Here is an 18,105-nt window from a genome sequence, read left to right as displayed (position 1 = left end):
GGGTGTCTTACCATTACAAACATCTGGAGTGTATGATATGCGTAACAGTCAGTGTTAAATCCAGATTGTACAGGCACCATACAGTACGCCATGTTGCCTCATAGCGTAATTTGACTTTGCATCTTTTTTTTTTCTTTTTCGACAGTTCATGATGTTTGGCATAAGTGTCAGCCCTGACAGCTGGCCTCAAAATCAGATTGGCCAGACATCAAACTACATACCCTGTCGACTTGCAATGGACTTCCATTCATTCTGACATCATTCTTGCTTTATGGGGACTCATGATCTGTTCAGCCTAGTCACCCCTTTGTCATCAGATTTCTACTTCCTTGACAAGGTAGCTCAGCATTACAAGCATCTGTTGAAATCCACAACATTCCTTCGTGGTCAATGGGGCACACCGAAGCCACATGGATTCCCCCTAGTAAGTCAGCAAGCCATGCAGGCCCTCCCTGTTCTGGTCTCCTCTTTCGTTACCACAGTCCACCAGTTCAGGGTAGCGTGGGCATCAGTTGTCATCGTATTGGTGCCCAGGAGGAGCCCTATTCTAGACTCTGTTCCGTTCGCGTGAGCATGAGTGCAGGTAACAGCGATAAACCGTTAGGTTCAAATGGTTCAAATGGCTCTGAGCACTATGCGACTTAACTTCTGGGGTCATCTGTCACCTAGAACTTAGAAATAATTAAACCTAACTAAACTAAAGACAAACACATACACCCATGCCCGAGGGAGGACTCGAACCTCCGCCGGGATCAGCCGCACAGTCCACAACTGCAGCGCTTTAGACCGCTCGGGACCGTTAGGTGCCCGTATCTGCAGGTCGAGGGTGACAGCCACTAAGAGTGGCAGGAGTAGAGGCGACACACCTGCAATGACCCCGACTGCCAGCCGGAATGCCCAAGCGGTTCTAGGCGCTACAGTCTGGATCAGCGTGACCGCTACGGTCGCAGGTTCGAATCCTGCCTCGGGCATGGATATGTTCTAGGGGACTGATGACCTTAGAAGTTAAGTCCCATAGGGCTCAGAGCCATTTGAACAATTTGTTTGACCCCGACTGTTCACTGATCCGCGCTGGAGCCGCACCATGTGTACAGCAGTCCCTGGGCAACGCGGCTCAGCGCAAGGAATGGCCAGCTCGAATCCTGGTAGCGAGTTAATCTGACTCGTGAATACTCGCTTCTCTCTCTAACGAAACATTATAGTTGCAGGAGTTTCATGTCTGTTATTAAAGACTTAACAGTGATGTCATTCTCCCAGTAAAAAAGTCATTTATCTTACTGATCTTCCTTTTACTTAAGGATGGAGATGTTACATAGCACATAAAGTCTTGTGATTGTCACAAATATCAGACGGTGGTATCTCCATTAACTCGATCATGTGTATGACCTATTCTATCTTCGATAGAAGGAAAGGATTGGAAAAGGTGTCCTCATGACACTAACGCAACACTAAACACACATTACCACGTATTACAACAAACTTGACGTTCATATGACACATGCACTACCCAAACTACCTACCCATGTGAAGTCATCAAATTCAAAAGGCTGTAAGCACTATGGGACTTAACATGTGACGTCATCAGTCCCCTAGACTTAGAACTACTTAAACCTAACTAACCTAAGGACATCACACACATCCAAGCCCGAGGCAGGATTCGAACCTGCGACCGTAGCAGCATCGCGGTTCCGGAGAAAAGGACCTACAACCGCTCGGTCACAGCTGCCGGCCTGTGAAGTGATCCTCTTCTACTCATCAAACAGGTATTCCTATTTACTAATTGGTTAGTTCAAATGACTCAAATGGCTCTGAGCACTATGGGACTTAACTTCTGAGGTCATCAGTCCCCTAGAACTTAGAACTACTTAAACCTAACTAACCTAAGGACATCGCACACATCCATGCCCAAGGCAGGATTCGAACCTGCGAACGTAGCGGTCGCGCTGTTCCAGACAAAAGCGCCTAGAACCGCTCGGCCACTACGACCGGCTAATTGGTTAGTATACAGTTAACTTAGACTCCCTGCCTCTACTGAATCGTTTCTCCTAGCTCACTCAGAGGTCACATCCGTCATATCGCAGATCTGAGAAAGCGCTTACATCCATGACAAAACACATGTTGGCTGCAAGGTACTGAGTCAAGAGAAAGTCCAAAATCACTAAAGACGCATGGGATAACAGCAAACATGAAGTATTTACATAGGAGGTAACTGATGATACGACAATGTGACGTATGAGACACTTCTCAGAAGCACACTGATGGTATACTGAAGCCTTATCTAAAACGATCTCCTTACCGCAATCGTGTAGGGACTTACCTTCACCAAGAATTTCTTTTAGAAGAATCACATGGCATTTGCTCACTTTTCCAGTCCATTTTCACACGTCTTCTCTGTCCGCGCCGTTGCTTGAATCCTGATGCGTAGTTTCCTTAGACACATCAACACTATCATAATTGAAAGATCCAGCCGGAGCGCCTGTACCGCGACTACTCGCTGAAAATACTTGTAGAGCGGGCCGTGGACCGAATAGGGGTGAGCTTTGCTGGTCTTCCTGTAAACGCAGTCTGTCATCGGCGGCCACCAGGCGATCTCACCTGCGCCACGCGAGGTCGCAGCGTACGCTGTCCTAATTTCTTCTGTATAACACATGAAAGGAAATAGTCCGTGATGTTTGCTGGTACGGGCGTCCTATATAGCCCCGCACCAAGCCTCAGAAGGCGTTCACACCGAGTGAGTCGCATGGTGCAGAAGCCGAAAATTTACGCACTTCATCAGTCAAGTGTTAATTCCGGTGCCACCGTAGCACTCATGGTGCCGTCCACCGTCTGCATGCAACCAAATCATCGACTCAGGAACTTTTTACATTCTAGGCCATCCACTAAGGTCACGTGGTTTCCAACGTTGCTCATAAATAAGCACCAGATAAACTGAAACATCCTGGCAGATTAAAACTTTGTGCCTGACCGAGACTCGATCTCGAGATCTTTGCCTTTTGCGGGCAAGAGCTCCACCAACTGAGCTACCTAAGCACGACTCACGCCCCTCAAGCTCTCCTGCGAACCTTGCAGAACTAGCACTCCTGAAAGAAAGGATATTGCGGAGACATGGCTTAGCCACAGCCTGAGGTATGTTTTCAGAATGGCTCGCATCTCGTGGTCGTGCGGTAGCGTTCTCGCTTCCCACGCCCAAGTTCCCGGGTTCGATTTACGGCAGGGTCAGGGATTTTCTCTGCCTCGTGATGGCTGGGAGTTGTGTGATGTCCTTAGGTTAGTTAGGTTTAAGTAGTTCTAGGGGACTGATGACCATTGATGTTAAGTCCCATAGTGCTCAGTGCCATTTTTTTTTTCCAGAATGAGATTTTCACTCTGCAGTGGAGTGTGCGCTGATATGGAGTTTGGAATGTAGGAAGAGAGCTACTGGCAGAAGTAAAGTTGTGAGGAGGGGGCGTGAGTCCTGCTTGGGTAGCTCAGTTGGTAGTCTCGCCGCGTCAGCAGTGCTGTGCGGACGTGTGCTGAGCTTCGTGCGCCGCGGTCTGCTGTGCTTCGGCGTGGTAAGACGCAGTGCTTCTTACACAGTTGAAGAAAATCTACGCACATTGAAATTTGAAATATGAATTCGTGATGGTCCACAGACAAGATACTTTGAAATTCTCGTTTGATCGTAATTACGCCCGACCTAAACTACACGAAATCGAAGATTGGTTGGAATACGTAGTGAGAGTTGATTCAGAGGATGTCATTGGAATGCATCTTTCGATAGTGAGCAGCGACGTATTTGTGAAATTGAGGAATGCTAACTTATGTGACAAAATAGTTGAGTCTTGCGGAGGAATTGTGAAGTTTAAACATTGCGATGGAAACGTAGGCGAAGTCACCGTAACACATGCAGGGTTTGGAATACGAACTATCAGGATATTCGAACTACCATTCGATATATCGGCGGAACAAATAAACTCAGTGATAGCGCCGCACGGTAAAGTTGTCAGCAATGATACCGAACGGTGGTCCCACGCACGCAAATTCCAAGTTCTCAGCGGAGTGAGACAATTAAAGATCGATTTGCACAAACATGTACCGTCAGCGTGTGTGGATACCGAGGTATCGTTATATACGACGGCCAGCCGAGGACGTGCGCAGCGTGCAACTCTCCCGGCCACGTCCGCGCTGAGTGTTTACAGCGGCGAGCGGCGCAGCTGCCGGCTGGCGAGGCGCCGCGACCGCCGGCTATGACTGCGCTACCAGAGACTTACGCTACGGCTGCCCGCGGCCAAGTACTGACCCCAAGCCCTAGTGTGAACATCCAACCCGAGAAGAAGCCCAGATTGACACCACTGCCACAACAGAAGCTGGGCCACCCGAACCTAAGGAAATCGTGACAGCTGTAACGGTTTCAACACAACAGACACCGAAAGATATTGGGAGCCACAGCAAATTCTGCGATTCCTCCGCTGTTGAGAATGACATGCAAGAACCATCCCGGAATGAGCAACCTCATAGTGAACCAATTTCTCTATTGACACCATCATCCACCAAGAGCAAGGTCGACTATTTGGCTCGAAACACCACCCGCTTAGAAGATTTGAAGAATGCTGAGGAAGACAACATCAGACAGCAGCCGGTGAAACCTAAACGGCAAACACGAAAACAGAGCCCTGAAGAGATTCAAGACCTGGAGAAAAAACTCTCCCGTACCAAAAAAATTCTTAAAACAGATCGAAGCGGAAAGCAAGGCGTGGTAGACATCGGAAAACCAGACATGCCCAACCTGAATGAGGACGTACAGATGAACCTCGCCCCTCCAATTGAAGAAACAATGGATACTGTTGACCGCTGTGGACCTAATACGGGGACAGCATGGTCTGACGACACGGAATGCGCTTAGTTGGACTACCGAATGACGCAGGCTTATAAAATCGCCACGCTCAATGTAAACAGAATAGTTTCGGACGTACAGTTACAATCTGTGAGGGACTACTTATATGCCGCCGACATTGACATAGCGATGTTACAAGAGGTAGTTACGACCAAAATAGCGGATGTGTACGGATATGAGGCGATCTTAAACGTAGGCAATGAATGTGGAACGGAAATATTGTTCAAACACGGCATACCATGTACAGCAAAAGCAATACTTGAATCTGGACGAGGCATAACTGCACAAACATATGATCTGCTTCTTGTTAATATATATACTCCCTCTGCATCCAGCAAGGGACAACCTGTTGCGGGACGAAATTGTCCCATTAATAACGGATCCTCGACTGCACATAATTTTGGGTGGAGATTTTAACTGCGTATTGCGTCCAGAAGATCAAGTGCGAACTTCAACTTATGTGAGGAGCTGTTGATGTTAATTAACGGACTAGATATGATAGATGCTTAGTGCTATCTTCGCCCGCACACCCGAGGATACACGTACATATCCAGTACTTCGGCAAGCAGACTAGACAGGCTGTATGTAACGAAAGGTTTTATCCATAATGAAACTGACTGCCAAATTTGGCCTCTTAACTTCCCGAATCACTGCGCATTTCATATAACCGCGCAGCACACTAAACAAAAAAACATTCCTGGGAAGGGGCGTATGGCAGCTAAACGTGTCAATTTTGGAGGACGAAGTACTGAAACAGGAAATCCAAGATACATGGCAGCGTTGTCTTCGGACGCAATTCAGATATCCAATACGCATCATGTGGTGGCTAGAGCCTGCGAAACCGCAGATAAAAAAAATGCATCGCGCGATATGATCGCATGAAAGCGTACTGGCGAAAACGCACCTTGGAGTATCACTTTCTTTGCCTCCGCGAACTACTTGATAACCCCATGGGATTAGTAGCAAACAGCTCTAGAATAAAACGCACCAAAGCAAGAATAACGGCACTGGTACGACAAACACTAGAGGGGAAAAAAGTTCGATCGCGTCCTCCGATTGAACTGACGCAGGAGGATACGTCCGTATATCACGTGAGACGGGAAGCCAAGAGAGGTAAACAAAAGCTACTCCACCCTCTCAGTGATGAACAGGGGAACGAATACGATCAACAAGTTACAGTAAAAAACTACGTGGTGCAACATTATACAGATTTTTACTCCGCGTCGGCGACTGATTCGACACCAAGTGAGCCACTTTTATCCAACATTCAATCCACGGTCCATCCGACTGACAACGCCAACCTTGTAGCCAACATAACTGAGGAAGAAGTATGTGCCACAATCAAAGCTTCGCCTACAAACTTACTTTACTTTTTCGTGTCCGGAAACTACAATTTGTTTGCCCAGTATTGGGCAATGTCCAATGCTTCTTCTATAGCCAGCCATAGATCGTCGAGGGTGTATCTGAGGGGGCAGGCAGGGCATTGTAGAAGATGTTCCATGTCCTGTCGAGTGCCGCAGTCGCATTTGTCGTCATTTTCGTCCAACAAACCCCATTCGATCAGATTAGATTTCACAGGAGCCACTCCAGTTCTGATGCGGTTAAGCATACTCCAGGTTTTCCAATCATCGGAAATGCCGCTTGATGGGTCCTCTCTTAGTGTGTAGTAGATGGGGGGCTCATCTAAGGCGCAACTTAGGAAACGGCGTCTGGATTTGAGTCTGCTGGGGCCACACTCTAGGCCAAATATTGAGTGACGGGCATCAAAGGTTTGTTTTAGCTTCTCGGTATGTTCATGGGCTTTCCTACGTGAGTCAGGGCTTGTGAAACCTGCGGCCCTGTGAAGATTTTCTATGGGGGTTGGTTTCATGCAGCCTGTCACTATCGTGCATGTTTCATTCAAGCTAATATCTACCTTTTTTGCGTGGGCGGATCTGCACCATACCGGGCAGGCATATTCGGCAGTTGAAAAGCACAAAGCTTGGCCTGAAATTCTGACCACGGTAGGTTTGGCACCCCATTTGCTATTGGACAGCTTTGTTATAAAGGAATTTCGTGCTTCTACTTTTTTTCGTGTTTTTTCGCAATGATATTTGTATGTCAATTTTCTGTCCAGCACGACGCCAAGTTAGGTAGGAGTATCTGTGTTCTAGTAATGTCCCATCCCAGGTAACATTGAGCCTGTACTTTGCCTGCCTCGAATTCAGATGGAATTTACTCACTTGAGTTTTGGAGGGATTGGGTTTTAGGGAATTCTTTTTGTAGTAGGTTGACATTGTAGAAAGGGCGGTTTCTAGTTTCTCCTCGATGGCTTCAAACCTGTTGCCTTGAACTGTTATTGCCAGGTCGTCTGCATATAGAAATGTTTTGGTTTTGTCTGGAGTTGGTTGGTCATTTGTATATATGTTGAATAGGACTGGGACCAACACGCTCCCTTGGGCGGGCCCATTTTTCTGATTCGGTCATCGACTCATTTTCCCCTCAAGTATTACGAATAACTGTCTATTTTGGAGCAGGGATTCGATTATCTTAACTAGGTGGTAGTCTTTGAGGGTCTCGTAGGTTTTATGCAGTAGCGTCCGGTGATATACTGTATCATAGGCGGAACTTAGGTCGTCTAGTGCCAGCCCGGTGATTAGTTTATTCTCAAACCCATCCTCGATATGTTCCGTCAATGCCAGAATTTGACTGGTACAGGACTTTCCAGGTCAAAACCTGCTTGGTATGGAATTAGCTTCGAGTCAACGACCTTCTCTATTCTGTTGAGGATCAATCTTTCATAGAGCTTAAACCGGTGGCAGAGAAGGTTAATGGGTCGATAGCTCTTCGGAGACTCTGGGTCCTTCTCGAGTTTAAGGAGAGCCACCACTTTTGACTTCCTCCGCAGTTTCGGAATTTGAAAGGTTTCACGGCACACGTTAAAAAGTCCATGTATCCAGTCCCTGGCACCAGGGCCGAAATTTTTAATCTGTTCCACGCAAACATCATCAAATCCAGCGGCTTTCCCATTCTTCATGGTATTTATGCCGTTGTTCAACTCTCCTATGCTATATGGTTTCTGGAAGTTAGTGTTTTCCGTTGCCAGTAGGCATCTGATTTTAGTTTTCTGACATTTGGAGTTGAACTTGCTGTTTAGAAGGAGTTGGTTGGCCACCTGGTTTGGAGTTACGTTGGCCGGAGCCTTGCTTAGCCTTGGGTCACCATCCAGTTTCTTAATCAGGCTCCAGGCTATTTTGCTACTGTGGGATATATCCATTCTTTCTCGGGTTGCTATCCACTTCTTCTCGCGTGCTTCGCTGATGGCTGACATTAAAGCTGTGCCGCAGGTGATGGCTTAGTCGCTGAATGGGTCTTCCGCGAACAATACTTGATACTTCTCCAGGATGTCCTTTGAGGCATTTGAAAGCTCTGGGATACAGTGTTGTCTGCAGCTCCTAGGAATATAGCGTCTAGATACTTTTCGAAAAGTCTAAACAAAGATAAGTTAATTATTTGGTTTTGGGGTCAGGCTGGCTAATTCCTCATCCAGCGTTTGGGAATATTCTGACCACCTAGCCTTTTTAAAGTTGAATCTCCTACGGAAAGGTATTTTCGTTGTTTTGATTGTTGAGTAGACTTGGATTCCAATAGGTCGATGTTGTGTCTTTGGGATTGCATCATATACTCTTTTGAGGCAGGTGTTGTAGATGCTCTGGCTGACGAAGCAAATATCGGGATTTTAACCTCGCTTCCAAATTTTGCTGTTGAAGGACCAGGGGAGCATGGGGTCGTGGAGAAGTGAGAGGTTATTTGCCTCAGCCCATTGTTCTAGCAGCTGACCATTGGCGTCTGTCTCGTTGTAGCCCCAGGTGGTGCTGTGGAGGTTAAAGTCGCCCACAACGAAGTGTGTCCTTTGGTTGTTAATGCTTTCTGGCGTTGAAATGTGTAAGTTCTGGCCGGGGGGTTTATATACGGAGCATATTGTAAGTGATCCACTCTCTATGGCTAACACTTCAATGTTGTTGGTGGTTATCTTAATCGTGGAAGAGAGCAGCATCTCGGGTCTGGCAAATATTGCGCTTCCATACGTTCTGTGAGGTGCTTCTACTGCCAAGCGCATTCCTTTGATATTGGGTCTGTTTGCTGTTTCATCTCTATGCGTTTCCTGCAGGCACAGTACGTCCCACTTTTCTGATTGGCATAGTTGCGATATTACATCCTCTTTATTCTTGGCGATTCCCTCGACGTTCAAGCTGACGATCGTCAGGGTTGGCCCTGAAGAGGGCCTGTTTTTGTTTTTGGCTTTTGATTGCATTGGGTTCCGGTTGTGGAAGGTTTGGCCGTTGTTCGATTGGACAACGTTTCCGGGGAGCGCCGGCATTTAACTTTCTTCTATGTAGCACGTAAGTAAAATGCACACGTGGAGGCACCTTCCTTGCTCCCCTCGCATACAAAGAAATCTGCTGGTTTAGATGGCCTACCCATAGAATTTTATGCTTGTTTTAGGCAGATGATAGGACCGGAATTCACCATAATATGCAATTAATTATTGTGAGACGTGCAGATGCCATCTCAGTTTACCAAAGGACTGATTGTCCTGATCCCCAAAAAACCACGTAGCACTACGCTGAAGGATTTTCGACCACTAACACTGCTCAATTCCGATTATAAAATCTTCGCCCGACTCATAAACTGTAGACTGAAGACGGTTCTGCCGAAAGCACTTGGCCCTTATCAAAAGAATGCTGTCCCAGGGAGATTAATGTCGAATGCATTATGTGAATATAGGGACATAATATATTTGTCGTGGCTATGTAAATGCAATGTTGGTCTCATGTTTTTTGACTTCGATAAGGCTTCTGACAGCATCAAGCACCACTTTCTACTAACTGTAATGCAACGGATGGGATTCAGTGCTCATTTTATTCAGATCATGCGCAAATGTATAGTCGGAACTTCCTCTCGAATCAAAATTAATGGTCAGCTAAGTTCACCAGTCCCGCTCAAGCAATCAGTGAGACAAGGCTGCCCACTTTCTATGGCACTATACGCAATCGCCGTAGAACCTTTACTGTTAAACCTGCATCAGAGGTTACAAGGCTTACAGGTGTTGGGTACAAAAACCGTGTGTCACGCTTATGGTGATGACATCAGTGTAGTAGTTAACACGCACGCAGAAACTGAAATCGTTCAGCAAATAATCCACGCTTACGCCACCTGTTCCGGAGACAAACTCAATGAACACAAATCGAAAATTTTACCTGTCGGACCCTATATGGAGACCATTCAAAGAACATGGCTACAAAGGACAGAGAAGACGAACCATTTTGGTATGATTCTAATGGCCAACCCAAGAGAGATGACAGTAGCTAAATGGGACCATAAACTAAATATATTCAGGGCTACTCTCCGTGAACACAAAACTAGAACGCTCAGTCGGATACAGAGAGCTCTCTTGATTAACAGCTAAGCGCTAAGCAAAATACATCTCATCGCAGCAGTGTTACCAGTACCCAAGGATACAACGCAAAAACTTTTAGCTGCAGTGTATCGGTTTATATGGAGCGGAAACATCTTTAAAGTCATCATGCCAACCATAGTGTTAACCCGTGCCGCTGGTGGTTTGAGCGCCAAAGATATCAAGAACCAATGCACTGCCATATATATGGACCGAATCCGCAAAATACTGCAGACATCCCATCCGATAATTACGAAAACGTTATTCAACAGGTTAGCCCCAACGAACAAAAAGGCCCCAGTCGATGTTGATCACATCAGCGCTCAACTCGATCACGTCCCGACTTACCACCTGGAAATGAACTATATTCAAGATACTTCACGGCTGCTTAACACCAGAAGGACCTATTACCAACCTCACGAGACACCGTAGGCAAAACCCAATGGAAGCGAAATATCCAGCGGTCAACTGGAGTAACGTCTGGAAAAACATTAACAATCCCATCCTCCACTCCAAAGTAGTGTCCGCATGGTATGACATTGTAAACGAGACGGTCCCCACAGGTGAAAAGCTGCACAATATCAAAATGAAGCAGAGTCCGTACTGCGATCATTGCCATACTGTAGATACCTTGGCACACATTCTCATCTGCCGAGACCAATACCACATATGGAACTGGACTAGAAAAAAACTCGCGATAATTACTAGAACTACAGACTCTGCTATAACACTTTCCTGCAACAAAGCACACACGGCCAGTCTGCATATTTTGCAGTTACGAATACACATGCGAGTGTAGACGAGTACATACAATATATAATGGAAGAGCACCACAACCTCAAAACGAGTCGGAAATACAAAGCTTTGTTTCAAAAGTTCTTACTTCACTCTTTGCCATAATGAAGCGGTAATTTTTGGTTTGTGCACAACACTACAACGAGTCGATACTAATTTTGCTTCATTATAATTAAGTTGGCATTTATTTATTTATTTTTATAGAAGGCAAGTCACAATACCTCAGGAAAACTAATTTTGCCAGAAGCCGTTAGATAAAACAAATCAGAAGTGCTTGACTGATTTCGTGTTCTTCTGTTTTACGGGTATTGGACAGTTTGTCACATAAAGAAGATTTACTCAGTTTCTTTATATATTATTTTTTTAAAAAACAGGTTAAGATATGGCGAAAGTAAAAAAAAAAAAGTTGGTAGAGCACTTGCCTGCGAAAGGCATAGGTCCCGAGTTCGAGTCTTGGTCTGGCACACAGTTTTAATCCGCAAGGAAGTTTCATATAAGCGCACACTCCGCTGCAGAGTGAAAATCTCATACAAGAAAATCTGTTTGTTGTTTAACTTTTCCGGTAATGCCAAACTTCCGCCTTCGTCTAAGGATACTGTTTTGTCATATGGCGCGAACAAGTTTTATTTTCTGCCTACCTCAATGTGGTCCTCAGAGTCAGCCAATAGATAGTTTACTGTTTATGTCAGAAGAGAAATAATGATGGCAGTTTAGAGTTAATAAAATCCTTACAAGGGATTTGGACCTTCTCTGTCCGCAGTCAACGAATATAGTAACAATCTCCCACAGGTGCTGAATAAGCATAGAAATTTGAATCACATTTCTACCTTTTTCCTAATACTGAAACATTGTCACGTAGATTAAGATATAATTTGATGAATGACGAACACTAACCTCACTTAACGAAGGTTTATTCAGCACTTGCACATACACGAGCGCGGAGCGAACTGCCTTCCTCCAGAACACATACAGTAAATATACAGTTACAGAAGGTTCCAGTAGAATGATTCTTGATATTTGTGGATACTTGGGGAATGTACTCGAACCGAATACAGAATATTTTAGTGTTCAAGTGAGTTTTGAATTCATAACCCTCTACACAGCATTCTAGTATCATAACCACTACACCACGGTGACTGTGCCACGCAGCTTGTACTGCGACATTGCTCCCTCCGTAAGAGAACATCGTCTCGGTGTTGCGTCGTCCTGGTCCGGGAATGAGTCCTGCATTCTCCGACTCCCGATGACTGTTGTTCACCATGGCGGTGATTTGCTTAGAACTTCCTTTGCCGCTACGCTCTTCGTCACCTTTCCGCTTGTTGCCTGTCGCTGGAGCTTCGAATTTACCCTGGGCTCCAGGATCCTTGTAGGGCTTCATTCGAAGGACGTGGACCGCATCTCTGATCTTTCGTCGTCCTGTGTCGGGGTAGATATCTTCATCTTCATAAGTAACATCAGACAACTGTTTTACAACCTTATCAGGTACAAATAGCGCCTGAGGAGCTTCTCAGAGAGACAAACCTTCCGAACAGGAGTGAAGATCCAGATGAGTTCACGAGGCTCGCAGACAACAGGGTGGTGGCTTGCGTAATACCTTCGGCTACCGTTTTCTTCAGCCTGCAGCGTGCGGAGTCGAGCTAACTGCCGAGCTTCCTCAGCTCCGGTTAACACGTGGCCGATGTAGTCGTCCTCCACGTCATCAGGATGCAACGGAAACACACTGTCCATCGTCGTCGTCGCCTCACGCCCACGCACCAGCAAATGGCGTAAATCCTATGGTGTCTTGTTTGGCGGTGTTGTAGGCAAACGTCATGAATGGTTGCACCTCATCCCAGTTGATCTGCTCAACACTGACGAACATTGATAGCATGTCGGCCAAGGTCTTATTAAGGCGTTCAGTAAGCTCGTTAGTTTGCTGATGGTAGGCAGTCGCCATGTGATGAGAAATGTTGCACCGACGCTTTATCCCTGTCACAAGATTCGAGTGAAAAACTTTCCCCCGATCCGTAATTAACGACATTGGGGCACCGTGTTTCAATACAACGTCTCCCACGATGAATTTGGCTACCTCGAATGCTTCGGCTGTTTTCACGGCTTCTGTAATGGCATAGCGTGTCAGATAATCAGTGCAACAATAATCCATCTATTGTGACTAACAGACGTTGGAAATCGTCCGACGAGGCCTATCCCAGCACACTGGTAAGGCGTTTCGGCTGGTGGCATTGGTATGAGTCGGCCAGGTGGTTTCTGAGGAACTGCCTTTCTCCTCTGGCACTATCGACAGTGCGACACATAGTGACGGACACTCCTAAATAAATGTGGCCAGAAAAATCTCTTGTGGATCCTATCGTATGTCTTAATAAATCCTAAATGTCCGGCCTCAGATGTGTCGTGTCATTTCTGTAGAACATCTAAGCGAATATGTTTAGAAATCACTGGTAGCCACCTCTTTCCAAACGGATCAAAGTTTTTCTTGCAAAGTAATCCATTAATTTCCTTAAATTGTCCTTTCACATCCTCTGACCGATTTAAGACAAGCATAATTTGAGATATCTTGGCGTCCTTCTACTGTTCAGCATTATCTACATTAACGTCTTGCACAGGGTTTGTTGTGAGACAGTCGGCATCTTGGTGTTTTCATCCACTGTTGTACACTATGGTAATGTCATGCTCTTGAAGACGTAGTGTCCACCTGGCGAGTCGTCCAGTTGGATCCTTAAGACCTGTCAATCAACCAAGTGAATGATGGTCTGTAACAAATGTGAATGGCTTTCCTTAGAGATACTGTCGAAGTATTTACATGGCCCAGATCACAGCAAGACATTCTCTTCCTGTAGTTGACTAGTTTCTCTCGGCTGTTGTCAGTGTCCTAGAAGCATAGGCTATAACCTTCTCTTTTCCATCCGAAATTTGCACCAGAACAGTGCCGATGCCATACCCAATGGCATCTGTCAGTAATTCTGTAGATGCACTCTCATCATACAGACGAAGTAGAGGGTCAGTCGTCAGAGCTTTTTGGCAACACATCGAAGGAATCTTGTTGAGCTGCATCCCAGATAAATTTAGCATCGGCTTTTAACAACTGTTGGAGTGGCCTGGCTTTGATACAAATGTCTTTGATAAAACAACAGTAATAATAACATAATCTGAGGAAGCTTCTCACACCTCTAATACTTTTAAGAATAGGAAATTCCGTAATAGATCTGACCTATTCTGGGTCTGGCTGCACACCTTCGTTTGACGCAAGGTGTCAAAGTATTCTAATTTCTTTTGCTTCGAGGAGACACTTACTTGGATTAAGTTTCAGTTCGCCTTGTTGGAGACACTTAAGAACGGCCCTCAGTCTTTTTACGTGTCCATCAAATGTCTCTGAAAACACTATAATGTCATCTTAATAGCAAAGACACATCGTCCACTTCAGGTGACTTAGAAGATTATTCATCATTCATTCAAAATTAGCTGCTGCATTAGACAAACCAAACGGCGTTCCCTTAAAGTCATACAGGCCCTCAGGCGTGATGAATGCAGTTATCTCACGATCAGCCTCATCTACTTCGATTTACCAGTATCCCAAGTACAAGTTGAGAAAAACTTTGCCCCCTTCGGACAATCTAGTGTATCGTCAGTTCGTGGAAGGGGGTAAACATTCTTTTTAGTTATCTTGTTAAGCTTCTCATAATCAACACAAAAGCGCCAACTGCCATCCTCCTTCCTGATGAGAACCACTGATGACGACCATTGGCTCCGCGAAGGCTGAATAATGTCATTCTTCAGCATTTTCTCTACCTCGTAGCGAATTATTCGACGTTCCGTTGCTGACACACAGTATGATCTCTGGGGTATTGGTTGATGGTCTCAACTCTCCAGTGCTAATCCAGTTCTTCACCGTCGATTTGTCTAATTTGCTCTTCGCCTGCGGATCGAAGCATTCAGATAACTCTTGAAGAATGGCAAGGAGGTTACTATGTCGCTCAGCTGTTCGGCAATTAACAGCTCAGTGTTTCCTACGCACATGCGTCTAGGGCAGGGTCTGCGGTTTTCTGCGACAGTTAACTATTCTCTGTTCACCGAATGCGTTCTTAAACGAGTCGACAGAGGCTGGGATGACCAAGTTATTCTTCAGTGGTATACTTCTCTTACATTCCATTACAAGATCCATGGGTTGATGCATGGCATGACACATTACAGTTACCATTCTAGCGCTGACTACAGGAATGATCACTTCATCCAGCAGTCATAGTCTCCACGCACTTGGCGGCGCATCTTCCCGTCCATAGTATCTCATCTCGTCTAACATAATGTTTGAGCGACCACAATCTATAATTGACTTAGAAGCTGTCAAAAAGGCCCATCCGAGAATGACGTCATGAATACACTCTTGTAAGACGATGAATTCTAAGGACTGTGTATGGCCACTTATACCCACACGAATGGTACATCTTCCTGTAGGTTTTACATATTTCCCATTAGCCACCTTCAGCAGAGATCTTTTGTTGTTGAGGAATACGGTTTCCTACAACTGGAGTCGGTACTTCTAGGAATGATTGAATATGATGCTCCAGAGTCCACAAGAGCTTGGGGTAGTCGGCCATCCATGAGGATATCTACGTAGTTTCCTATCATTTTTGTAGTGATCAACGGCATTGGATTTTTCTCGTCGGCGGCCTCACCTCCAAGGAAGCTCGCACCCTATAGTTTTCCAGATTGCGGCGGCTAGGTGATCGGCTGGAGTGTCTAAACGGCGATGGAGACCTTGATTGGCGTGTTGGGTAGCGTCCTCCCCAGCGGCTATCTTGTGGCGATGGTGACCTACGTCGTCTTGCACCCATATCTTCTTGCTCATCTTCGTCGTCCTGGAGTTGGCGTCGGCTAAGATCGGTCAGCTCTCTGCTGACGCGGGTGTCATCAAATATTCGCCGTCTTTCTCGACAATAGCACACCATATGTCCCGGCCTTACGCAGTGGAAACATACTGGTTGGTTATCCTGGGCCCTCCAGACGTCAGTCTTACTTGGTGCCCAAACAGGTTCCTCATGCGGCATTGTAGGAACGTAACTTCGCCTGGGTCTCGACTTTTTCACTGGTTTAAAGGTAAGTGTAGTACGAGAGAGTGGGTTCAATGTCGGTTCGACTTCCTGCCTTATGACCCCATGAAGCGTCTCGGTTTTTTGCTCGCTATACAGCCCAAGTGCATTCTGAACTTCCTCTCTCACACTCTGACGAAGAACACTTGCGAAATCAGTTCCTTCCTCCATCACAGACATCGATTCAAACTTCATGCGTGTAATTCTTTTTTTATGCATTGTCTCGATATGCTGGTACCATTTTATGAAGTCGTCTGCTGTCGAAACCTCCTTCAGGAGTAGGGCCTGATACATGTCCTCAACAACACCCTTCATGAGATGTGCAACCTTATCTTCCGCCTTCACTCTAGGATCCACTATTTTACACAGCTCCAAGACGTCTTGAATGTAGGATGTTTTAGTTTCTCCTAGACGCTATACCCTGTACTTTAATTTATCTACAGCCTTGCACTTCTGTCGTTGTGTGTCGCCGAAATACTTGCGCAGATCCGCTGGAATACTTCCCAGCTTGTGAACGTCTCTCCGTTGTTCTCATACCATTGCTTGGCAGTGCCCTCCAAGTAGAAAAATACGTTATCCAAGCACACGGTGTCATCTCATTTGTTAAATTTGGCTATACTATCATATACCTTCAGCCACTTTGGATCTTGGCCATCGTCACTAGAGAACCCGGAAGGATGTCTCATGTGGTGGCACACAGATGCTGTCATCGTTAAGACCTGTTCTTCTTCTGTCCCCGATAGATTGCGATCTGTTGAATATGGCTCGAACTCGGAATTTTTGCCACGTAAAGAACGGCTCTGTCGAGGTCTGATGGGAGCCACTGTGTCGTCCATAGTGTGCGCTATCACAAGTTCCAATACCCAGTGTTTCCACCAGAATAATATCACGTTGAAGGAGGTGTAATTAGATGAATGACGATCACTAAAATCACTTAACGAAAGTTTATTCAGCACTTGCACGTACAGGAGCGCGGAGCGAACTGGCTCATACCAGAACACATACGGTATTTGTACAGTTAAAGAACATTCCAGTACAATGACTCTTGACATTTTTGGATACTAGTAGAATGTACTCAAACCGAATGTAGAAATTAAAAATTTGCTGGTTATGTGAGTTTTTAAGTCAGGACACTTCATGCAACAGTGTATTACCATAACCACTACTCCACAGTGACTACTGAGTTTATTCTGCGACAATATTTTTAGAGCAAATGGAGTAAAATGCAGTGTGAAAGGGGGCTGGATGCTAACTGTTAATATTTAAAAGATAAAAAAGTCCATGCTATACTGGATTAATTAATATTTCTCCTAAATATCACAGTAGCACTACGCGGTTGTTTGTGGGAGGAGACCAAGCAGCGAGGTCATCGGTCTCATTGGATTAGGGAAGGATGAGAAGGAAAGTCGGTCGTGCCCTGTCAAAGGAACCATTCCGGCATTTGAGCAATGTGAGTCCAGTGTGTAAACCACAGCGCAACCTCTTTCGGTAATAGCACTAATGGTTCTACAGGTTATTAGCATGTAAAAAAGAATCAAAATACTGATTACCATCTTCAAAGTATACAGAAAGTGAACATGATTCGTTGGGAGAAATTGTTTTCGTCGTTCCTCGCGTCGATAATTATTTGAATGCGGCCACCAGCGTTACCTCGCTACAAAGCATCTGCGTGTGTAGACATTAGTCCGGTCATGTCGTCACCAGAAAACACTTTGAGGAGTAGTTCGTTAAGAGTAGCTTTGTAGAGAACAAAATTCTCCATGCTTACACCACCATTGCAGGTGATTTCGCCTTCTTACTGTCCGCAGTCCGCGGACATAACAAAGCTGTTAAATAAGCATAGACCTTTAAACCAAAGTATCTACCTTTTGCCTGGAACAAAAATATTTTCTAAGAGAAATAAGATTCTCGGTACC

The sequence above is a fragment of the Schistocerca gregaria genome, chromosome X (genome assembly GCF_023897955.1).
Source record: "Schistocerca gregaria isolate iqSchGreg1 chromosome X, iqSchGreg1.2, whole genome shotgun sequence".
Classification (NCBI taxonomy): Eukaryota; Metazoa; Arthropoda; class Insecta; order Orthoptera; family Acrididae; genus Schistocerca; species Schistocerca gregaria.
The sequence above is the reverse complement of the archived record's forward strand: the minus strand, read 5'-3'. Positions refer to the sequence as shown.